This window comes from Macrotis lagotis, chromosome 1 (genome assembly GCF_037893015.1).
Source record: "Macrotis lagotis isolate mMagLag1 chromosome 1, bilby.v1.9.chrom.fasta, whole genome shotgun sequence".
Lineage (NCBI taxonomy): Eukaryota > Metazoa > Chordata > Mammalia > Peramelemorphia > Peramelidae > Macrotis > Macrotis lagotis.
In genome coordinates this window covers 668,074,645-668,100,518 of record NC_133658.1, presented here as the reverse complement: position 1 = coordinate 668,100,518, position 25,874 = coordinate 668,074,645, and the positions used below count along the sequence as shown (strand labels likewise).

General features: G+C 34.8%; 1 protein-coding gene across 7 annotated transcripts in view; it reads left to right on the top strand.

The window, feature by feature from the left end:
- GULP1 (GULP PTB domain containing engulfment adaptor 1) overlaps positions 1 to 25,874 on the top strand; it is a 454,164-nt gene that overhangs the window by 163,661 nt on the left and 264,629 nt on the right. Inside the window, exon 3 of one of the 7 annotated variants that reach the window (XM_074215524.1) lies at positions 3,384 to 3,447. The exons of the other annotated variants lie outside the window; for them this stretch is intronic. The gene's annotated coding sequence lies outside the window, so the exon portion shown is untranslated. The remainder of the gene's footprint in view (positions 1 to 3,383; positions 3,448 to 25,874) is intronic. 7 annotated transcript variants of the gene reach the window in all.

The window sequence follows — 25,874 nt, the reverse complement described above, 5'->3', positions numbered from 1 at the left end:
TTTACTCTACATGTATCTCTCTGCTTCAAACGAGTTTCTTGTAAGCAGCATATTGTAGGATTCTGGTTTTTAATCCACTCTGCTATTTGCTTAAGTTTTAAGGGAGAGTTTGTCCCATTCACATTCAAGGTTATGATTACTAATTCTTTATTGCCCTCTGTACTATCTTCCCTCTGTTTGTATTTTTCCCCCTTTCCCCACCTTTTATCCATATTCACCAGTCTTTTGTTTCTGAAAACCACACCCTTCAGTGTTTTTGCCCTCCTATATCACACCCTCCCCTTTCTTTCCTCTTTCCCTTCCTTTTGTTCTTTCCCCTTATTTCCCCCACTCCCCTTCCCTTTCTCCATCCCCCCTCCCCTTTTCCCCTTTCAATATTTGAAAGGTTAGATGTGTTATAAGTTAAAGGAGTATGTGTAGGTTGACTTTAAGCCAAATCTGATGAGAAGAAGATTCAGGTGTTTCTCCTCTGCTCCTTTCTTCCCCACTATTAGCATAGGTTTTTTGTACCTCTTAGTGTAACGAGATTTACCCTGTTCAATCCCCTCCCTCCTCCTGTCTCTTTCCTGTCCCCCTTTTTAGGACGCTAGTGTCTTTTTTTTTTTTAGATCCTTCTGTCTAAGTCAGAAAATTCTGAGTGTCTGTCCCTTCTAGTTCTGTACATTCTGTCGAATAGAGTCAAAATTCGTGAGAGTTATTAGAGTCTTTCTCCCAAGTGGGGTTATAAAGCCAGTTACATCCCATTGGATAGCAGTCTCATGGATAGGTCATGAATGTCCATCATTTCTGGCTAGGTGTATTCTCTCTGTTAGAGTTACATTTCTCAAGGTTTATGAGAATCTTTTTTTTTTTTTTTTTACCGCCATGCTGGGGTTTAGCCAATTTCAACTTACTGGGTTGCATTTTTTTCTTTTACTGCCACCCCCCCCTTTTTTTTTTTTACCTTTTCATGTGTCTCTTGAACCTCCTGTTTGATGTCCAAATTTTCTGTTTAGCTCTGGTCTTTTCATCAGAAATTTTTGGAATTCTTCCATTTCGTTAAATGTCCATCTTTTTCCCTGGAAGAGAAGGCTCAGCTTTGCAGGAAAGTATATTCTTGGCTGCATTCCAAGCTCCCATGCTCTTTGAAATATCTCATTCCAGGCCCTTGGATCCCTTTAAGTTGATGCAGCCAGGTCCTGCGTGATCCTTACTGTGGCTCCTTGATATTTAAATTGTTTCTTTCCGGCTGCTTGCAGGATTTCCTCTTTTATCTGATAGTTCTGCAGTTTGGCCACAACATTCCTTGGTGTTTTCATTTTAGGATCTTTTTCTGGTGGGGATCGATGTACTCTTTCGCTGACCTTTCTTCATTACGCTGAGACCTTGAGTGGGGGGGGCTGGTTCACCTGGGCTTGAGATCACTGAAGGCTTTACTGAGTGCAGTTTCTCTGGCTGGCCAGTAGGAGGTGCTGGTTGCCCTCTCTGCAGTGTCTGTGACCTTGGTTGGGAGGCCTTCTCCCTTTGCCAGGAGGCAGGAGTTGAAACTATTGAATTCTTTTGCCTTCAATCAATGGTGGGCTTTACCCTGTCCTGAGGTCATTCCTCAGCTGGGCTGGTTCTTTTGCTAACACACCTGGTCCTGAGGCAGAATTAGTTTGCATTTGTGTGGGGAGAGGCCTCCATGCAATGGAGGTGTGCCCTCAGAGTTTCTCAGACCTGAGGCACCCAGGGATGGTGTCTGCAGTTCTCCTGCACCAGAATACTTCCCCCAGCCTGGTCCTGAGCTCCAGGGGGACAGCACCAACACCAGCGCCTCTGCTTCCCTGCGGACCTAAGCCCCTTTCGTGCAGCCCCACCGCTGATCCAGCAGGTCCGCTCTCGGGCCCTCAGACTCCTGGTTCCAATTCAGCTGTTAATCTGGCTGATTGGGGCAGATCCTCCCTTGGAGCCCAGACTAACCTGCTCGGATTCATCCAAGGCTGCTGCGGGAGACAAATCCTGAGGTAGCTGTTCTTCTGGCTTTTCTTTCTGGATTTTCTGGATTGGATTTCTTTTAAGAGGTTTGTTTCATGTGATAGATGGGGAAGAGATCAGGAGACTTTAGAACTGTGCCTGTCTTATCTCCGCCATCTTCATGATTCTAAATTTTGAGGATACAAATTTGAGCTAAGAATAAAGACTTTCAGCTTTAAAAATAATAACTATTCTTGAAAACATGAGTTCAGAGCAGTTCACTCAGCAAATAGTTGACTATTTGTCAGGGAGATTGCAGGAGAGTTCTTTCCTAATAACTGGGTTATACTTCTAGCTATCTTCCAATTCTTAAGAATTTCAGAGTATAAAATGAGACAAATCTAGTCTGAATACTTTTTTAAAAAAATCCCATCAAAGGGGTGGCTAGGCGGTACAGTAGATAGAGCACGGGCCCTGGAGTTGGGAGTACCAGAGTTCAAACTACCTAGCTGTGTGGCCTTGGGCAAACCACTTAACCCCATGCAACCCTTTGCAAAAAAAAAATTAAAACCCCCCAACAAAATGGCAGTTTTTGCAAGTTTAAGGACTAGAAGTAGAAAACTTCTGAAATTATTGTTAAGTATAGCTTTTAAGCAGTCATACTTCTCAGTAAATATGGATTTTATTTTTTGACCATTAAAATGGAGTCATGCTTCCTTGATTATCTTGTTTTATGATTTCAATTAATTCATATAAAGTTTTCTAAATTTACTTCTGAATTCTGTTTTCTCTGGTAAGAGTGCAGATTCTCATAGATTTTTTTATGATATCCTTACCTTAAGAGTCTTTGACTTTTAAAATAAGATCAGTTTCTGAATCTTCATATACTTGGATAATGATAAAATGATGCCATTCCTTTCTTATTGGTTGCATCTCCTTTCTTGTATCCAGTTGTGATAAATTAAGTTTAGCATATGTAGCGTGTTCATCCTTTGAAAGCATTTGAGAGCCAGAAACAGATTTTGTGTGGTCTAACTTCACAAGGACACTTAAGAAAAATGTTTATGGTAAGGTTGGAAGTAGATTGTAATCTGGAATATTGTCTTCAATTACTTATTTTCTTACTGATATTTATTTAGAGAAGAGAGTACGTTTTCCTCCTATTCCCATACCATCTGAGAAAGGAAAATTAATTCTAGCTATGGCATATAGAAGGTGGAAGATTAGTGTGCCAGATTCTTTGAAGGGAGTTGAATGTGAAATCCAGAGAAACAGTCATATTAGAATATTAGGTATATATATCACATATGTATATGGTTGCCATATTTTAATGCTTTCTGTGATATTGGAGTTTTCAAGTATTAACAGAATAGTATTCTCTGTAGTATTTTTTGTGCTATGATAACATTTCTCTCTGTTAGCATAATCTTTTTTATTCCTAATTGCAGAACTGGAAGGCTCAGTAAACTTGGGATCAGGAGACTCAGAAACCTCCATTTTCTCTTCTTTCAAGTGAGCATGTTGAATTCTAAATAAAGGTTAAAGCTTCTTTCTTCTGAGTTCTAATATTCTGTGATTCTGTGTTTATTTTGATTCTATGGTAGTTTTCTATTTATTATTTTGCCTATTCTCAAAAGTTCCAAATTAGTATACACATAAGCAGAATTGTCTTTCTCCATCTAAGAATGACCTCTCATTTGTTGCTATACATAAAATTACTTATTTATTCAACTATCCACATCCCTTTGAATGTTGTATAAAGCAACTTGTAATTTGAATAACAACTTGAAATATTTTAATAAGTGAATATAATTTGATGTATTTTATAAAGGAGGCATAAATGTGACTAACATGCACAAGGAAAATATAGCACTATTATTATTGAAGAAAATTCATCCCTCCAATTGCATCTTTTATCAGAAATTTTGTTACCAAAGGTAAAAATAACATTAGAGGTATAGGAATGTGTTGCAGAATATTAGATCTCTCTTCTTTATAGCTGAGGTAGGCTGTGGTTTCATGTAACCCACAAAGTGAATAAATGAATGAATTTATGAATGAATTTCAGTCAGAAAAGCATTTATTTCAGGATAAACACTCCCATCCAGGCACTTATAATTTGAGAGAACACCATATTTGGTATATTTGTTTGGGGAAGAGTATTTTACTTGGAGATACACAGGGATGATGAGTGAAGTTAGAAAGTAGATTTACATTCCCCTTCCAATAGCAATGACAATATTAATTTAATAATGGGTCCAGGCCTGAAAGGTGGGGGAAGAAGGGAGGAGAATAGGTTGCTACATAAGATCCTCACTGTTTTCTTTGTTAGGGCAGGAGGTCCATTCGGTCCATATTTTAGTAATCTACAAACTTGAATGGGAAAAGTTAACATCCTTATTTTAGGTAAATTCTAACTGAAATTTAACATTTCTTTCAATTCTGATTTTAACCAACAAACATTCTGAGGAGTCCATCATACTTTCAGAGGGACTAAAGACACAAAACTGATTAAAATCCCCTGGTCTGTGGCTCTATGGAAGGTCATCTACATCAGATGGAACTCTCATTCCTAGGGATTGGGACTTATAAACTCCAGTCTGTGGCCATCCCCTCAATGGGTCTCAGTAGACTTTGTCCTTGGAAATCCCCAACATTAAAGTGCCTCCACTACCAAGACTAGCTATCAATTGTATGACATTGAATGAGTCTCATAATCTCTTTGGGCTTCAATTTCCTCATCCATAAGGGGGGAAAAACACGAGGGCAGAGGCAAAGATGATTTCTAAAATCTTTTTCAGCTCTAAATTTATGATAGAATTTAACTTTCTCAATTACCATCAATCTTTCTGGGTTGACAGATTATAAATTTTCCAACCAAAGTGGAGCCCAGGTTATCTTTATATAAAGTAAATTTGTTCCCAGGTGATTTGTCAATTGAGAAGTGATTGGATGGTGAAATTATCTGTGAGGTCATAACATTTCCAATCTCTTGATAGGTATTATTTTAAAATCTATTTTTAATGTTTTGGGGTTCATTTTCACTATTTTATTTCTATACTTAATAGGTTAGGAATTTAGTTAAGATTGGTGTGAGGTAGGTTTAAAAACACAGTTAAAATGAGACTATTATTCTCCATTCCCTTTTGAGGGTCCCCCAATAATTCTCATTTTATAATCTCTACTTCTTTTCTTTGGAGCCTAAGGCAATTCTATTTTAGTCATTTTTTCTTTCATTTTTAAATGTTATTATATTAACACTTCTCTTTAACTTGTAATGACATATTGTTACTTTTTTAAGAAAGAATTTTTACAAGTTTTTTGGGAATTCTGCCTTCAAATGATAATGCTTTCTTAGGAATATCTAAATTTTCAAATAAGCACTTTTAAGCTGAATAATATTTTATTTTTTCTAATTACATGGAAAGATGGTTTTTGACATTCACTTTTGTAAGATTTTGAATTTCTCATTGTCTTAGACTACTGTATTGCTGAAAAGAGCCAAGTGTATCATTGTGATCATCACACAATGTTGCTGATAATGTGTACAATATTCTTATTTTGCTCACTTTGCTCAGCATTAGTTCCTGTAAGTCTTTCCAGGTTTTTCTGAAATCTATCTGCTTTTCATTTCTTATAGCACAATAATATTCTATTACATTCATATATCACAAAATGTTCAGCCATTTCCCAATTACTGGGCATCTCCTTAATTTCCAAATTTTGGCCTACAAAACCAGCCATTATAAATATTTTTGTACATATGGATCCTTTCCTCCTTTTTAAATAATCTTTCTGGAATACTAACCAAGTAGTGGTATTGTTGGATCAAAGGATATGTCTTTTGGTCATAGTTCCAAATTACTCTCCAGATTGGATCAGTTCACAATTCCACCAACAATGCATTAATATTTCAATTTTCCCCCACATCTTCTCTAACACTTTTCATTTTCCTTTTCAGGATCTCAGAGTTCTTTTAATATGCTTTTCTGTGATCAATAGTGAGAGCATTTTTTCATATGTCTATAGAAAACTTTAATTTCTTCATCTGAACATATCTTTTGACCACTTATAAATTGGGGAATGATGTGTTATCATTGTGCATTTAATTCAGTTTTCTCTATATATTTGAGAAATAGGCCCTTTAATCAGAAATACTGGCTTTATAAACTGTTTCCCAGATTTCTGCTTTCCTTTTAATCTTGATTGCTTTGGTTTTGTTTGTGTAAAACCTTTTTAATAATCAAAATTATCTATTTTGTGCATCATAATGTTCTATATCTCTTGATGGTTGTAAATTCTTTCCTTCTCTATAGATTTGACAGATAAACTTTTCTTTACTCTCCTAATTGGCTTATGGCATCACACTTTAAATCATGTAACTTATTTTGAACTTATCTTGGTATAGCATATGAGATATTGTCTATGCCTAGTTTCTGACCACACTATTTTCCAGTTTTCCAGCAGTTTTATCAGATAGTGAGTTCTTATACTTGAAGTTTGAGCCTTTGGGTTTATCAAAGATTATTGTAGTGATTTTTTACTGTGTCTTGAAACCTATTGCACCGATCCAGCACTCTATTTCTTAGCCAATACCAAATAGTTTTGGTGATTGCCACTTTATCATACGTTATAGATCTGGTATAATTAGGCCACCTTACTTAAGTAAGGAAGTAAGGAAATAATAGTAGCAAAAAGGTAGTGAAAGAGTGATTAGAGTCATTTAATGGAGCTGGGAAGTCCTAAGTCCAAAATCTGACTTCAGACACTAGTGTGATCTCAGACAAGTCATTTAACATCTCCTTTGCCTCAGTTTACTCAGCTGCAAAGTAGATTTTATGATAGCAGCCATCTTGCAGAATTATCATGAAGATAAATTGAAATTATATTTGTAAAGCCTAGCATGTAATAGGAGTTTAATAAATTCTTATTTTCTTAATTCCTTCCTTTCTGTGCTGCTGCTTCAATCCCATTCTTTCCTCCAGAATTCGAAGCTGATATCCCAAGATAATTTCCTTAATGTTCTTGACCTTTTGTTCTTCCAGATAAATTTTATTATTTTTCTAACTTCATAAAATAATTTTTGTAGTTTGATTGATATAATGTAAAATGATGAAAAAGTAAATTAATTTAGAAAAAATATTTTTTATCATATTAGATCTGAGCACTCATGAGAAGTTGATATTTTTTCAATTGTTTAGATCTGACTTTATGTGAAAAGAGTTTTGTACTTGTGTTCATATAATTCCTAAGTTGTCTTGGCAGGTAGTACCCCCAAATTTTATATTGTCTTATAGCTATTTTAAATGGAAATTCTCTTTTTATCTCATACTGCTTGATTTTGTGGTTAAATATAGAAATACCGATGATTCATGTTATTTCTTGCAACTTTACTAAAGTTATTGTTTCAGATAAAATTTTAGTTGATTTTCTAGGATTTTCTAAGTATACTACTGTATCATCTGCAAAGAGTGATTATTTTGTTTCCTGATAGCCTATTCTAATTCTTTCTATTTCTTTTTCTTCTATTAATGCTAAAGCAAACTTTTTATTTTTAGGCTTTTGCAAGGCAAATGGGGTTAAAGTGGCTTGCCCAAGGCCACACAGTTGGGAGATTATTAAAACTCGGGTACTCCTGATTCCAGGGCCAGTGCTCTATTCACTGCACCACCAAGCCGCCCCAAAAGCAAACATTTCTAATACAATATTGAATAATAGTAGTGAGAATGAGCATCCTTGTTTCATCCCTGATCTTATTGGGTGAACTACATACAATGTTTGTTGATGATTTTAGATAGATACTGCTTAGTATTAAGGAAAAATCCATTCATTCCTATACTATTTAGTATTTTTAATAGGAATGAGTATTTTATTTTTGTCACAAGCCTTTTCAGAATCTATTGAGACAATCATATGATTTCTTTTAGTTTTGTTATTTATATGTTCAATTATACTGATAATTTTTCTTAATATTGAACCATCCCTACATTACTGGTATAATTTCTTTCTGCTCATAATATATTATTGTGATAAATTGTTATCATTTATTTGATAATATTTTATTTAAAATTGTAAGAAAATTGTAAAAATTGACAATATTTTATATAAATATTCATTAGGGAAATTGATAAATAATTTTCTTTCTCTCTGTTTCAACTATTCCTGATTTGGATACCAACACCATATTGGTGTCATAAAAGAAATTTGATAGGACTCTTTCTCAACCAATTTTTCCAGATAGTTTATTTAGTATTGGAATTAATTTCTCTATATTATGTTTGTTAGAATTTAGTTGTGAATTCATCTGACCCTACAGGTTTTTCTTAGGGAGTCCAATGATGGCTCAATCAGTTTCTTTTTTTAAAAATGGAATTACATAAGTAGTTTATTTCCTCTTTTGTTAACCTGAACAATTTATATTTTTTTGTAAATATTCATTCATTTTATTTAAGTTGTCATATTTATTAGTGTACAGTTGGTCAAGATAGCTTCTAATCATTGCTTTAAATTATTATTTCTTTTTAATACTGGTTATTTGGTTTCCTTTAAAAAAAAAAACAAGGGGAAGCTAGGTGACGCAATGATTAGTGCACTGACCCTGTGGTCAGGAGTACCTGAGTTCAAATTTGGCCTCAGACACTTAATAATTACCTAGCTGTGTGGCCTTGGGCAAGCCACTTAACCCCACTGCCTTGCAAAAACCTAAAAAAAAAAACCAAATTAGCCAAATGATTATCTAATTTATTGTCTTTTTTCTGTAAAATCAGCTCTTATGTTCATTTATTAGTTCTATAGTTTTATTACATTTAATTTTATTAATCTCTCCTTTGATTTTCAGGATTTATAATTTTGTATTTAATTTGGGACTTTTAGTTCTTTTTCTAGTGTTTTTTTAATTGCGGCCCAATTCATTGATCTCTTTTTCTCTATTTTATTTATGTAAGCGTTTTGAAATAAAAATCCCAAATTTTATATTGTCCATATCTAGTTTAAATGGAATTTCTCTTTTTATCTCATACTGCTTGATTTTGTGTGTGTCTTATTGTAGTTGATCAGACCAATACAAGCTCAGAATGCTCTCCCACAGGTAGGGCACACATATTCCATGTGAACTCCTCTAAACTTATATATGTCACGTTTCCTTTGAGCTGCTTCAATTCTGCTATCCTCATAAAGTACAGCACCCTCTTTGATGAGGGCACACCATGCTATGCAGTCTGGTGCCAGTGTCTCCCATAATGTCCAATCAATTCTAAAGTTCTTTAATGAGACCTTCGGGGTGTCTCAATATTACTTCTCCTGATCCCCTTGTGAGTGCTTGCCCTGTGCGAATTCTCCATAAAATAGTTTTTTAAACAAGTATACATCTGGCATTCTAACCATTGTATTTGTACTCTCTGTAGCAATGATGGAATGGTAGGTAGTTTAGCTTGAGAAAGGACCTCAGTGACTGGTTTCTTCTCCTTCCAGGTGATCTTCATAATCTTCCTGAAACAATTAAGGGGTAGTGATTCAGTTTCCTGACATGGTGTTGTTAGACTGTTCAGGTTTTACAGACATATAGCAATGAGGTCAACCTAAGGGCTCTGTAGACCTTCTTTTTGTTAGTCACTCTAATACCTCTTCTCTCCCATACTTTCTTTTGGAGCCTCCCAAATGCTGAGCTAGCTCAGGCAATGTGTGTGTCAAACTCATTGTCAATGTGTATGTCCCTGCAAAGGACACTGCCAAGGTAATTGAACTTGTCCATAGTACTCAAAACTTGTCCATTTCCTATAATCGATGGTTCCACATATGGATGGTGCAGTACTGGTTGATGGAGCACCTGGGTTTACTAGGTTTTAATTGTTAGGCCAAAATTAGCACAAGCAGCAGAGAATTTGATCCATACTTTGTTTTATCTCAGCTTCAGAGGCTGCATTGAGTGCACAGTCAGCTGCAAACAGGAGATCCTGCACCAACACTCCTTCCACTTTGGTTTTGGCTTGCAGTCTTTTCAAGTTAAGGAATTTGCCATCAGTGTGGTAAATGACCTTGAGGTCTTGTTCATCCTCATTGAAGTCATTTGATAACATGACTGAAAACATCATGCTAAAAGGATAGGAGCAAGGACACATCCTTGTTTTATCCATTGGTGATGGGGAAATTTTGAAAGCATCATCCACCATCCAGAACCTGGGCATGCATGTTGTCATAAAAGTGATGTATGATATTAATGAACTTTTCTGGGCAATCACATTTTGAAATATTTCCATAAACCTTCCCAACTGACGGTATCAAAGGCTTTGGTTAGATCTATAAATGTTGTATACAAAACTCTGTTCTGTTCCTGGCATTTTCCTGGAGTTATTGGGCAGTAAACACCATATCAACTGTTCCTTGACCCTTTCTGAAACCACACTGGCTCTCAAGGAAGGTGAATCTTCATGTTCATTTGCCATCTGGAATATCATATTCCAAGGTCTTTGATCCTTTAATATTGAAATTGCTAAGTATTGTGTAATACTGACTGTGGTCCCTTTATGTTTGAATTGCTTCTTTCTGGTTGCTTGCAGTATTTTCTCCCTGACCTGATAATCCTAGAATTTGGCTACAATATTGCTTGGAGTTTTTATTTTGAGATCTCTTTCAGAGGTGATTGATGTATTCTTTCAATGACTCTTTTACCCTCTGTTTTTAGGATATCAAGGCAGTTTTCCTTGATAATTTATTGAATGATGCTATCCAGACTCTTTTAAAATTTCATTTATTTATTTATTTATTTTTTGGGTTAGGCAAATGGGGTTAAGTGGCTTGCCCAAGGCCACACATCTAGGTAATTATTAAGTGTCTGAGACCGGATTTGAACCCAGGTACTCCTGACTCCAGGTCCAGTGCTTTATCTACTATGCCACCTAGCCGCTCCTAGACTCTCTTTTTTTTTTTAGACTTTTTTTTAAAATCATAACTTTCAGGTATTGAAAAAATTCTTAAATGATCTCTCCTGGAACTAGCTTTTAGATCAGTTGTTTTTTCCAATTAAATATTTATTTTCTTCTATTTTCTTCTTTCTTTTCTGTTTGATTTTTTTTTTACTGTGTCATAGAATCATTAGCCTCCACTTAACCCAATTCTAAGTTTTAAGGAATTATTTTCTTTAGTTATTGTATCTTATTTTTTATTTAGCCATTTTTTTTCTTTTCAAAGGGTCATTTTCTTCCTATTTTTCCTGGTTTTTAAGGAGGTGTTTTTTCAGTTAAATTTTATGCTTTCATTTCCAGACTTCCAGATCTCATTTCTTTTTCCAATTGTTCTTCTACCTATCGTACTTGATTTTTTAAAATTCTATTTGAATTATTCCAAGAGAACTTTTTGGGCCTGAAATTCATATTCTTTTTTGAGGCTTCTCATGTGGAACTTTTAACACTCTTGTCTTCTTCTGAGTTTGTGCTTTCATTTTCCCTGTAGCCTTTTTTTGCAATTAGGGCTCTTGTTTTCTTTACTCATTTTTAAACTTATTTTGTGACTTCAAAAGTTGTGCTGTGTTCCTAGGGCACAGGACAGGGGACATTGTCCCCAACTTCTGATGCTAAGAGTTAGGTCACACAGCTTTCCATGATGGGGTCTCTGGTGCTTGTCTACTGTGCTGGAGTGATCTGGCCTGTTGTGCAAGTGTTCCAGGTTCATAATTCCCCTTCTGAGTCAGAGTTAGAGGCTTCACAGCTGGATGCTGTTCCCCCAACCTGCTGAGCCAGGACCTAGGGGCTTTGGCTACAGATCTTCTCTGTGTTTAAGAACCTTAGACTGACTTTCCAAGAAAACCCTCTCTGTGCTCCTCTTTTACCCAAGTGAGATAGACCTTTCCTGAAGTTCTTTTAAGTCATCTTAAGCTAGAAAATTGTTTCATTCAATCTTTTTTTGTGGGTTCTGTTGCTCCAGAGGCTTGATTTAATGCTGTTTCTGAGGGAAACTGGGGAGAGTTTAGCATCTTCCTGGCTTGGCTCTGCCCTGCTTTGGAGAGAATTATCTAAATCTTGGGTAATGCCTATATGATGCTGCTATTTTTTCCTCAGAAAGTTAAACTGCAATTAAAAAAAAAATTTCCTTGGATTTGAGAGATTTAAGCTGTTAATCTTGTATATGTATACCACACACACACACACACACACACACACACACACATATATACATATATATGCAAATATATGTGTGTGTTGTATATTCGTGGGTGAGTATAATTTAAGTTATATTGGAATGTTTAAAACAATATTTTATTTAACTATATAATTTTCTATTTTCATAAAATAGCAGCATACTTTAATTACACATGTGCTTTTTGCCCTTGAGATTTTAACTGGGATGTGTCATGAATGAATATGGTTATTTTTAAAAAAATCATTTATTTATTTTTACATTACTACAATAGTCTTGTTGTAAAAGTAAGCATATTCCCCCCCTCCCCCCATAAAGACAGAGAAACTTCAAGAAAAATAAAGTGAGAGGAAAAAAAGTATACTTCAGTCTGTATTCTTTTTCTGTGATTCATTATTCTAGTAATAACCAACAGGAACATATTCTGAAGCATAACAACTCAATATTCTTCATGGGAAAATCCCATAATTTGTGTGCTTTTGAGAGCTTTGTTTGACAATAGCTAAGAGAAAAATAGAAAAACAAGAAAATGATTGCCTACAAGGATACTTGGTGAAATTTAGCTATAAAGACTGAATATTACAGAATTAGATGTCAAAGGTATAACGGTATCCTGAAGGACCTAATTCCATTGTATATGAAAAAAGAACTTTTCCTCTCAGAGAGAATGAAGTTACATATATTTTTAGATAGAAGTTGTGGAAAAAATGTTGAACGATTTCATTGAAGTATGAAAGTGACCCAGTGACGCAGAGGCTTTATGAGTAGAGTCAAGCTTTGGTGGGATCAATCCACACTGGCAAGGTTTCAACAATGACTTCAGTAATGAATGGCTGCCCCAGCACTAATCTATCTAGTTTCAGAGGCTCACACTACCTGTTTTCTGATATGACAACTCTAAAAAAACACCATATCATAAATTATAAAGGGAGAGCTTATCATTGATGTGGGTGGAGAGAGTACTCAAAACTAATGACATTATAGATCTTAGGTGTATTGGGGAAAATTTGCTCGCTCAGATTCCTTTTAGTTCTAAATCCTAGGGTTCAATGATTTATCTTGCTTCATCCTATCACATAAATCTGATTGCAGTCTAACAAATAATAAAATATAGTGCCATCTCAGTGGAGATTCAAGTTGATGGTTCAAAAAACATTCCTAGAATATTGAGTGACCTTTAAAGGTTTTAATATAAGTGTATTTCAAACATTTATCTCTCTTAGGGAAAGTAAGCTTTTATATCTAAAGGGTCTGTATGTGTGTGTGTGTCTCTGTGTGTGTGTATACACAAAGAGACACACATATACAAGTGATTCTTATCATTGATAGGAGTTGAGTTTTATAAAATTGCCGTAAACACTAAATTAGCAAATAATGAGCCATTGCTCTTAGGAAAAAATACAGGGTAGGTCACAACATTTACTCGAGCACATTCCAGAACCGTTTCATTGACAAATTTCCTCTTCCTTTTTTTTTTGAATGAATCATATTATTGATTCATGTACATTGAATTCACAGCCAGCAACTATAACTCATGCTTGAATGAAGCTTATGTAACACTGTAGTTCGTTTATAAGGTATATCTCAAAATTCTTGTGCTTAGGAGCACTAAACTTGTGGTCTATAAACCAACAACAAAAAGTACAAAAATATGAAAAAACATGGACAAAATAGACTTCAAAAAGGACACTAATTTTTAGCATGAGAATTGAAATAAGAAAGCAGAGCACCACCTTATTCACTCTTAGGAAGCATGTGTCTAGGTGTGTCTAGGCAACTCAGTTTTTTACTGCTCTGCACATGTCTCCAAATGACAATGAAACCACTGAATATTGATGTTGTGATTACAAATAAATTTTATTGAGTTGGTGAATTAGCAAAAATAGACTTTGTAAATAATGAGGATGAATTCATTGTGTGTGTGTGTGTGTATGTGTGTGTGTGTGTGTGTGTATGTGTGTATCCTGAGCCCTAAAATATTTTGAACCATAGATTGTTATCACTTGAACAAATCTTCATACTGAATGTAGTGCAGTCATTATAGTAATCATGAATCTTATCTGTTTTATCTCAAACAAAAGGTCGAGACCTTATTTAAAGGCTCCTCATGATAAAAAACTCACTCTTCCCTGTGGAACATATTTCGTTGACAGTTTTAACAGTAGATGAAAAATATCTTTTACCCAGATTATAAGCAGTTAAATAGAAACCCTGAGTACATTTATCTTGGACAACAATTGTAACAGGCTAGGTTTAGAACTAAAAAAAGGAGGAAGAGAATTAGTTGGAGTCCAATTGATAATGTAAATAGTACTTTTGATGATCTCAAATTCTTCCTTGCCATAAAAGTCAGTAAAAATAAACAAACGAAAACCCCATGTTTTCCTGGTGATTTGACATTCCTTTGAAACTTAGAACCACAATCAAAGGAGAATCAAAATGAAAAGTTGCCATGATATTATAGCAGTGGAGAAACCCGTTATGAAAATAGGCTATAGTATACTTTTAAGAATGACATATAGCTAGTAGCTAGAACATTCGACCTGGAGACAAGAAGACATGAGTTCAAATCCAATTTCAGACATTTTCTTAGCTGTATGATCCTATGTAAGTCATTTAATCTTTCTTACCTCCATTTCTTCATCTATAAAATGCAGATAGTTATAAAACCTACCTCTAAGGGCTGTTATGAAGATAAAAGGAGATGACATTTACCTAGTTCTTGGTTTTGGGGGTACTTCCTGAGCTTTTGAGTATTATTGGGACACCTCCACAAGGACCTCAGTTCCTTCAAGGTCTTATGGGAGGTGCTGACTGCTCTCCTGGTCTGTGGATGACCACAAGCTTACTCCTCTGCCTGGAGCTGTGAAGAGGAGGGACGCTGCCCTATGACAGTGTGGAACCCCAGACTGCAACCAGGGTCTGAATATGGACAAAGCCCCAGAGTCCTTGCCCAGGGACAGAGGACAGACCTTGACAGTCTCCCTCTACTCCCTTACCTTCCATGAGCTGAGCACTCAGGGAGCAGCTGCCAGGTGGCTCCCTGCTGGGAGGCTCCACAGGCCTGCTTCCCTTTCCTGGGATCTGGGCTACACTGAAGGCCACGGCTGTGCTGAGGAGGGCCACGCTGGCCTGAGCTTCATGCTTGCTCTGGCAGAGATCTCCCTGCTGATCTTCCAAGTTGTGCTTGGTGCTCTCTGGGGTGGCAGGTCAGGAAACTGCTTCTCCTGCTAGGAGCCGGAGCTCCCAGGTGCCCAGGCACTGTGGGGCTGTTCCTGGAAGACTGGAGCCCCTTTACTCTGACTGCACTGCCACCTCTTCCACCCCCCGTGGAACAGAGCCTTCCTGTCATCTTCCAGGTTACCTTGGGCTGGAGAATTGCCTCACTGCATCTCTCTGTGGGTTCTGTCTCTTGCCATCTTGACTGCCCTCATTTACCTAATTCTTTACAAACTTGAAGTACTTTATAAATGATAGCTTTTTCTATCTTTGGAGATAATACCTCATCATAGATGACCTGAGATGGACATAACTTGCCTATATAGCTAATGCCTATATAGCTAAACTAGATCACAAATGGACAGCATGAATGTTATACCCAGTATAGCCCAAATGACTTATTAGCTTAAAACTCCCTTTTGTTCCTCCTTGGCATCATCTCCATTCTTTCCTTTACTCAATATCCTATGAAGTTTTCCTTATCCTTGTCAAAGTCAATGTGTTACCTTAATTTTATTTATTGCAAGTTTTCTCAGCAGATTATACAAACAATTATTTCTACTTCCTCTAAACTTTAATACCTATTTACTTGTTCCTTTCCTAATGTCTACAAACAGGTTCAATTCTCTACCATTCTTAATAAGCCCTCATTAGACTATCAAAATTCTTGCCTTTCCAATTCCCTATAACTTTTGTCCCTTTATTAGCCAAATTCCTAAGGGGAAAAAAAACCAAAAAAAAACCCCAACTCCAAACTACTTTAACTTTATGCTTATACTTACTTTCCTTTCACTCATTTTTCATCCTTTAGCAATCTGGCTCCTAAAATTACTACTCAATTGAAACTAATTTCTCCAAAATTGATCTCTTATTTGCAAAGTCTTCTCTTCTCAATCCATATAATTTTTGATTTTTCTGTAGCATTTGACACCATTACCCATCTTTTACTCTTGGATACCATCTCCTCTCTGAGGCTGTATGATCCTACTCTCTCTTGTTTCTCTTTCTCCCTCTCTGCCTACTCCTCAGTTTCTTTTGTTGTATCATCATATTTATATTTTTCTCTGACTCAGGGTATAATGCTAAGGCTCTTGAGTTTTCTTTCAGTATTTCCCACTTGGTGACTACCAGCTCCTGTGATTAAGATATCATTTTTATGCAGATGACTATTAGCTTTATATGTCTTCTGAACTTCAGTCCTGTATCACTAATAGTCTACTAGACATTTTTAACTAGATATTATAAAGATACATGTAATTCACCTTGTCCAAAACAAAACTTTCTCCCCCAAATTACCCCTCTTCTGAACTTTTCCATTATATTTGAAGGCTTTACACTGTCTAGGTTCAGAACTTTGACTCTCACTCACTCATTTCATATATCCAAACCAATTAGTGAGCAGTCCCAAGTCTGAAATGCAGTCTTACATTATTTCCTCCCTTTAGAATCTCAAATATTTTCAAGATTAGATTTAAGCACTATCTTTTATATGAAACTTTTTGCCTTTCTCTATCCTGTGCTCACATGATGCTAGGTACATAGTTTAAAATGCTTGTTAATTGTTCCATTTTTCATGAAGCATTAGAAGGCCAAGACTTAATCTTGAACCATATTTTTTAACATCCTTTCTCCTGGATTCTCTTGTGTCAGTCTTCACATTGAAATCATTGAATATTAAGACAATTGTGACTCAACTTGAATTATTTCTTTCAAGTTCATGAAATTTCTTTAACTCATCCTTTGCCCAAGATGTTAATTTTTAATCTAGATATCTTTTTTGTTTATACTAATTATGAATCATTTAAGGTGAGATGATGAAAGCCAAATTATAACAACCATTGATATAGAATTTTAAGGTTTACAGAAAGCTTTGAATACATTATCATTTGATCAAGTGTCCTGTGAAAGGAGAAACCAAATTAACTATCCCTCTGAGATCCTAAGAATCACCTATCTTCTGATACTTTTAATAGCTGTTAGTGAAATGTATTTTCCCCATAATATAGAAACCCATGGGTTATTGAACAAAGCTTTCTCACATTTCAAATATTAAGAGTTGAATTATTTTTTGCAGGTAACCTAAGAACTGAATGAATCTTAGTTCCCTCTTCCCCCCTTTTTCCTATCAGCTACTATCTGGAGGAGGTAAATGGAGGCACACAGAATTGAGAGCCATTTTATTTTTGTCAGTTTCAGGAATTAGTATGGGCACAAATATTCGTTTGTTTGTGGTTTTCCTGCTTCTGAGTCTCTCTATAGGAACTGACCCTCTCTTCAGAGACTGGCCCTTTGACAGAAATCTTTTTCATGTAGGATCAGCAAATGTTGTGCTCAGGTATAGCCTTTGAGAATCCATGGCTTTGTCTTCCTTCCCAAAGAAATGGGAACCAAAATTGTATTTAAAGATTTTTTCTTGGAAGTTATATTCTACATCTATTTATGGATAATTTAATTATATGAATATAATTACATTAAATTAAAGGTATCTAGACACTAGAATAATCCAAGAGGGGAATGATTTTGGGTGAAATCTGTTTTCTTGGAAGATAACACTTCCAACACTGCCAAAATCAAGTATTAAGTTCTTTTGGAACATGCAGTAAATGAACTCCTTAGAGGTAATATGACTCTAGAGACTAGATAGCTACTTTCTAAGGAATTGTAAAAGGAGATCCTGCTTGGATGGAAAATAGAATTATATGACCTCCAAATTATTAAAGCATATAGAAAAATAATATTATATTTCACCTTTACACATTTTATGATAGTGCAAATACTCATTAATCTTTGAACTTGTCAATTCAAAAATTTCTTTCAAAAAAAATTGCAACCCTTCCATTCCTGTTCATTCATATTACACTTGTCCCCCTGATCTCCCAAAAATTTCCTTCAGGGGATCTACCCAACCTTGTTGGAATTCTTATTCACTTTCTTCCAACTTTACAAGATGCCACTGTAGGATTGTGGTGGTGTGGTATCTACCTTCCATCTCTCTTCCTACCCTGTAGTTCCTTGATGACTGATTTTTCTCTTATTTTTCTCTGTAATTCCTTTACTGGTCATAGATTTCACCCTGCTCACACCCACTCTGCCCTTAGTATGCTGTTCGTTTTTCAGTTGTAATAATTTATCATTTTGAAGATATTTTTCTTTTTTCCCCCTTTCTTTTTTTGGTGAAAGATTTTATTTATTTTGAATTTTAAAATTTTTCCCCTAATCTTGCTTCTTTCCCTGCACCCCCCCACAAGGCATTCTGTTAGTCTTTACATTGTTTCCTTGCTCTACATTGATCTAAATTGAATGTGTTGAGAGAGACATCATATTTTAAGAAGAAAAAAATAAAATATAAGAAGATAGAAAGATTACATAATAAGATAATGGGTTTTTTTTGGGGTTTAAATTAAAGGTAATAGTCTTTGGTCTCTGTTCAAACTTCACAATTCTTTCTCTGGATACAGATGGTATTCTCCATCGCAGATACCCCCAAATTGTGCCTGATTGTTGCACTGATGTAATGAGCAAGTCCATTAACATTTTTGAAGATATTACACAGGAAACTACTTTTAAATTCCATTACGGAAAAATTAGTCTATTAGCACAGTACAGTTTTCTTTAGAATGCTGGAAGGCTGTAACATAAGAATGACTTCCATTTATTTCATAAATTCAAATCTCAAGATGCAGTCCAGAATAAAGGTTACAAGTCTGTTTGTGAGTATGAGTGAATACACATGTTTTGGTGGATGAGTGTGTATAAAAGAGACAATATGGTTTTTGTATCTTGAGGTTAGAGGCAAGATCTTTGGTGAAATAAACCAGCTTTGTCTCAGTGTGTTATCCATGTGGCTATAAAATGTAAACCAAGCTATAAAAAATGTTAATGATAATTCCTTGGGAGAAAAAAAAGACCTATGATCGTTTAGAAAATGTAAATATTATTCTTTTGGTGTAATAGATACAAGAGAAGAGGCATGCAATACTTTTCTTTTTTTGGTCTTGGTTTTTCCTATAGGTAAACCTCGAAACTAAGTGTCAAGGAAAGAAGAATAAGAAAGGAGGAAATAGATAAGGAATTTTAAAAATGTTGGAGGAAATGAGATTAGAATGAGAATTGCATTAACATGTTTCATATTTTCAAAATGATTATCCTATCCTCTTCCTTCTAAAGATAATAATATAGAGTGTATGAATGCATTCTAAAAATAAAATTTCACAGTTTTTAGTCTAATAAATATTAAATATTTCAAAAATTATTTTAGATGTCCTATCCTTTCATTTATGAAACTCTTTTTGAGAAGATTTGCTGCATGAAAAGCCTTTTCCTGAGAAAAATTCAAGCAAGGTTTTGTATCTGGTTATCTCATGAATAAAGTGGATAGAATTTTCTATCAATTTAAAATTAGTTTAGCAGTTTAATATAAACATCTCCAGCAATAAAATTGGTTTTTTATATTTTATTTCTTTTCTATGTGTAAGAATTTCCAATTTAGAGAATTAGGTTCTATACTTGCTTTACATTCTCTTCTTGATATACTTCCCCAACTAGGTTTTCAAAACTCTTATTATATCATGGTTCTTTTATTGCCTCACTGATTGCTCCAATTCAGTCTCCTTTGCTGGATCCATATTTCATTCCAAAGTTGTGCTGAAGTCAGCTTGAACTAGTTTTTTGATTGTCAAATTTTCAGTGTGAGTATTTATGCTTCAGAAATCAAGAAATGCTACAAATCAGTCCTTGATTTATTTTATTGATTGCTAGACTTAAGAAAGTGATGGAGAAAATTTTAATGCATCTCAAACTTAAAAGTGCATTTTTCTGTGTGTATTTTTGTGAAGTCAGTTGTTAAACATTTATCAGCATTCCTATCAGCATTTTTCTGTGTATATTTTTCTGGAGAGTCAGTTGTTAAACATTAATCAGCATAATCAGCATTCCTTTATTCCAGTCATGGGTATATCTCTTGATATCCTTTTTTTTTTCCTTCTTCTTGTGGTAGTCTCATCAGATTCCATGAGTTCAATCATTTCTATGTAGAAAAATTCCTGTTCTATAAATCCAGCCCTAGACTACCTCTTAATCACAACTTCTTGTTGCCTATATCCTCCTGGATGCCACATATACACATCAAACTGAGATGTCCAAAATGGAATTAGTCTTTCTCTACCCCTCACCAAAGAAATTGAAGGTATTTTTCTTCCCCTACTGCCAAGATTTCAGTTTCTGTCTAGCCACATTAGCAACCTTGGAGTCATCCTTGAATCTTCCTACAGTTCCAATTTTTAACCAGTTACCAATTCTTGTTTTGATAATTTTTCCTTTACACCATCTCTCAAATTTTGCCCTTGGGCAAATCTCAGTTATTTCATCTGTGCAATTAAAGAATAGGAATAGATGACTTCTAAGGTTTCTTCCAGACCCTGATGTATGATTCAGTAATTTGTTCTCTATATTCATTTTCACAACTCTAGTTCATACTTTTATAAAAATACTTTTCACCTAAATGGATTCCCACCTTCAGTTTTCCAGTCTTTTCCTCTTTCTTCTATACAATTAACAGAATAATCTCCCTGAATAAATTAATCTGATCATCTCATTCCTTTTCCCATGAGTCTTCAATGACCCTAAAGACTTTGAGATTAAATGTGAAATTTCCCTGCTTGCCATTTCAAAGTCCACCAATTGGTCTAACTACCAATTTACTTTTTGTCATGTATGCTACATTTCAGCCAAAGTTGCCTACTTGTGGTTCCCCAAACTCAATTCCTTCCCCTATCTCTTCCCACTCCCATGCCTTTGTATAGGCTGCCCTTCTTGCCAATAACTCATTACTTTTTCTACTCCTTTCTACTAAAATCCTTGCTTCCTTAAGGGCTCAGTTCATGTGTGAATTGAGAATGGGAATGTGTGTGTGTGTGTGTGTGTGTGTGTGTGTGTGTGTGTGTGTGTGCTTTTTTTTATTGTATTTGTTTTTTACAAGGCAATGGGCTTAAGTAACTTGCCCAGGGTCACATGGCTAGATAATTATTAAATGTCTGAGGCTGGGTTTGAACTCAGGTCTTCTTGACTCCAAGGCTGCTCTCTCCAAATTATCTTTTATGTGTGTGTATATACTTATAGCTTTTTATTATATCCCCCATAGAATGTTTCTTGACTAAAATGGCTATTTTAAAAAACTTTTATACAAAGTCTTATATTTATATGTGCTTATCAAAATTTTGTAGGATTGGATTTAAGGACAGTACTTTCTATTGATGTCTTATATTCCCCTTTCTTTTTTTAAAAGCTTTTCAATAACAAATATCAATTTTGGGTTAGTTAAGATTGCTGTGACAAGTAGTGTACAAAAATAACAATCTGTTCTTTCTGTGATTGCAGCAAATCAGAAGCATTGAAGCTGAGTTTAGGGACTCAAATGTTGTGACCCATGTAGAGCTAGCAACTTTGTACTTTTTAGCCTGATAATAGAGGAAATGTATTGACCATGAGGAAACTGGCAGCAATAGGAGCCTTAATTCAACTCTTATTAAATCTTTGGCTTTCTGCTCTACCTAGCACTAGAGGAGACTCTTACTGATCATGCAGAGACACAAGTTTGTGTCATCTGATGATCATAACCACATGAGTATCTAATATTGCAATCAAGACATGCATAAAAAAGCTATTTTTGACCTGAGTTTTCATTTTTTGCTTTATTGAAGCCAGATAAATAGAACTTGTTCTTTTGTTTTTAACAAAAATTTTTGTTTTAGTCTTTAAATTTTTTTCCCCTTCAGTCCCTTGGAGAAGGGGTAAGGGGTGAAAGAAGCTAAAAGGATAAAAATTGGCCTTTCAAAATAAAACCATATGATAAATGTCAGTGAGACCTAGGAAAAATCCCTTGTCACTCCACAGGCAGTCTTTTAAATTCTTCTCAGAGTCTCTTGTAAAATCAGGACAATTGCAATAGCATACTCTGAACAGTAGAGAATACCTGATAAATCAGGGGTTCTTAATCTAGGGACTTTGGATACATATCAGGGATCTTTTAACAGAGAAAAATTACATCCATATTTTCTCTAACCATTTTCTGAAATTTAGCATTTTCTTCCATCATGAATGGTAGGAAACATCTTCTGAGAAAGGCTTCATAACTTTTACCATTTTACCAATGAAGTCCCTAACACACACACACACACACACACACACACACACACACACACCGAAAACAAGTTGATGTTTATGATATTAGCATGATTTTACTTGTCTTGCTTGTGCCACTGTTCTCATTATTGAAATGAGTCAAAATGATTTGAAAAATCCTTAAATGTTACAGATGGGAAGGATCTGGGGAATTATTTATCAGCCATTTGATTTCACACGTAGGAAAATGGAAACCCCAAGAGATTAAGTAATTTTATTCATGTCATATGTCAAGATAATAATAAAACTCAGACTCCAAGTTCCCAATTCCGAACTTTACCTGTCTTTTTTTTCCCCAAGATTAGCCCAGGGCCTTGTGTCTGTCTTGGGATGATATAATACTGGACTAGTTTTGGGAATGGTTTTTATTTTTCTGGGTTTGCATAGTTGGAGACTATCCAAGTGTATGCTGGAAGTTACCTTCTTGCAGCAACTAGAGTTAGGTAAACCAACATTTTTTTTAAGGTTTTTGCAAGGCAAATGGGGTTAAGTGGCTTGCCCAAGGCCATACAGCTAGGTAATTATTAAGTGTCTGAGACCGGATTTGAACCCAGGTACTCCTGACTCCAAGGCCGGTGCTTTATTCACTATGCCACCTAGCCGCTCCCAAAACCAACATTTTTCGTGTTTTCTCAAGGTAGTGGAGGTAGTTAAAATCCCCTTGTAATCGTATCAGAGAACAGGATGTGGAAAAAAATCTCAGTCCTCTCATTTCATAGCTGAGAAACTTTGAGTCTCAGGGAAAAAAAAAGTGAATTCCAAGGTCATGGATACTCCAAGGCCCCTGCTCTTTATCCAGACATGATGCATTCTTGACAAATGGTCCAAAGGTCACTTCAGAAGGACTGGATCATTAAATGAGTGTCTTGAAGTCTCTAAACAGGGCCACTAAGTGGTACATTATAATAGTCGTATTATAACAGAGGTTTGTTTTGGCTTTTTCATGTAAAGGAAAAAATAAAACATGGCTTGTCAAGAAATCAAGAATTAGCCTGGTTTGATCTCTTTTTACTTCATTTAAATTTTTCAAATTTTTGTGACCTAATCAAGTGATTAACCTCTACAATGACAGCTGTTACAGCTTTGGCTTAATGTGGATTTGAAGTTAAATACAGTCATGCAGTATTATGTACTTTTAACAGTTTTCCCTATGCAATCAAATGAGCAATCTCCAGACTTTTAATTAATTAATAGACTAGATGTTGGTAATAGAAAGATGAAAAAAAAAATCTGCCCTCCAAAGCAACACATATAAGAATACTTTAAAATATTTCAGCTAAATAGAAGTTAATTTCATGAGCAAAATACTAATAGCTTAAGGGATGTAGATTTGAAATGGTGTCATGCACCTATGAAAGAAGCCAGTGATTCCAAGAAATAGAATTGAGAGATGAGTTAATTTTAGGTATGGGATACCATTATAGAAAATCCACTACTGCATTCTATATTTTTAACCAGTCATGGGATCTATTTCTCAAACTTTAATTTTATTTCTTCATTTTTCTCTGGTTTTCTAAAAATCTTTTTTTCCTTCTAACTGTTACTCAAATATTCTCCATCAGGTATGCCCACACTGATTCTGAAATTTGAGTATAACTTCTTAATGTAAAAGGCTGCTAGTCTCTCCTCAATCCCCTTTACCTAACTTCCTTTTCTTGAATGAGGTAAAATTTCCCCCAGATATGGTCTAGTCACACTCTTCTTTTCATTATTATGAACTTAAGAGTTCAAGTTTGTACTTTCACATTGGGACCTTGGGTTTCTCTGTTTTTATTTATATTATAAATGTAGAAAGTTGTTACTACAACTCATTTTATGCAAATCAATTGTCCTACTAAAATGTGAATGCTTTCACTTCTTAAAATGAAAACTTATTTTCAAAAATCATAAAAATAAAACTTTTCTATTCATTTTTAACACCACAACCATGTTTTACAGTAAGAATTACAATTTTAATAATTTAAATCCTTAAAATTTCATTCACATCATTTACTTTTACCTCCTCTCCATACATCCTACTAGTTTAAATTAATGATTTTAAAAGAATATATTTGACTTTTTATATTATGCTTTTGGGGACTAATAGAATTAGAAAAACATTGTGCTAGAATATTGCCTTCAATATTTAAATTAAACTTTCAGGAATATGGGGAAAATATGAGTATACTGATTTTAGCAAAGATCTTAAGAGTATGACTCTTCTCTTTCATCATTCATTTAAGCTAACATAAAACTTAAACCAACCTAGGTAGTTGAAACTCTGTGCTATTTTTAACAATACTAATGGGAGAAAAATCAATAAATTCCCTCTGCAATAAATTCTAGCATTTAACGAAATCCTCTCTTTTATTTAATCTATATCTCTGAGGTCAAAATGAATCCAATTTCTCTTGTTCTTTAAGTCGAATTTGATAACATGGACATAAGTGTTATTACATCGTCCTAAACTGTCACTTCTCTTGATTTAGTAATCAGAGTTCTCTTAATCTTTGCTCATGGGTCTGGTGTTTAACATGTTCATATTATTTCTTTCTTATTTCAAGAAAATTTTCATTCTAATTCTCTTCAATTGTGAATTAGAAACCACCTGAGAAATACAGAATTTATTGATAGGATTAGAATGTATTAGATTTCTGAAATTCAGGTACACTGTAAGTTTGATAGGAACAAATTCATTTTAGTAGTAAGGTTATATACACACACATTTCATATATGTGTTCATTATAGGTAGCTGAGTGTCACAGCATAGAGCATGAGATATAGAGTCAGAATACTAAATTTGAGTCTTGCCTCTAGCTGTTTGACTTTGGTCAAGTCTCATAACTTCTTGGCCTGAGTTTTTTTCATCTATAAATGGGAGATAATATCATCTGCCCTACAGTATTGTTGTGAAGTTTTGATTGACATATTTGTCAAAGTGATGTTTAAATGCTAGCCATTATTATATATGAACACATTTGCAGTGCCAGAAAAGTAGCCCAGTGGACCCAGAGGGGGAAGACATCTTCCCAAGTTCCAATCTGACCTCATATACTTAATAATTGGGTGATCCTGGGCATTAACTCTATTTTCTCAGTTTCCCCCTTTCTATAATGAACTCAAGAAGGAAATGGCAAGCTATTCCAGTATCTCCACCAAGAAAACCCCAAATGGCATCCCAAATAATCTGAAATTATAAACAACAACTTTACAGATATGAAAACTGAAACCTGAAAAAGTAAAATGAATTTAAGTATAATATCTGTTATTGGCAATGAAGGGGCTAGGATGCAAATATTACTTACAGTTCATTTGTCCTATACTGTTCTACTATATGTGTATATATACATATATGTATATATATGTATATATATAATATATAATATATATATATATATATATATATATATATATATTAAATGTTTTAAGGC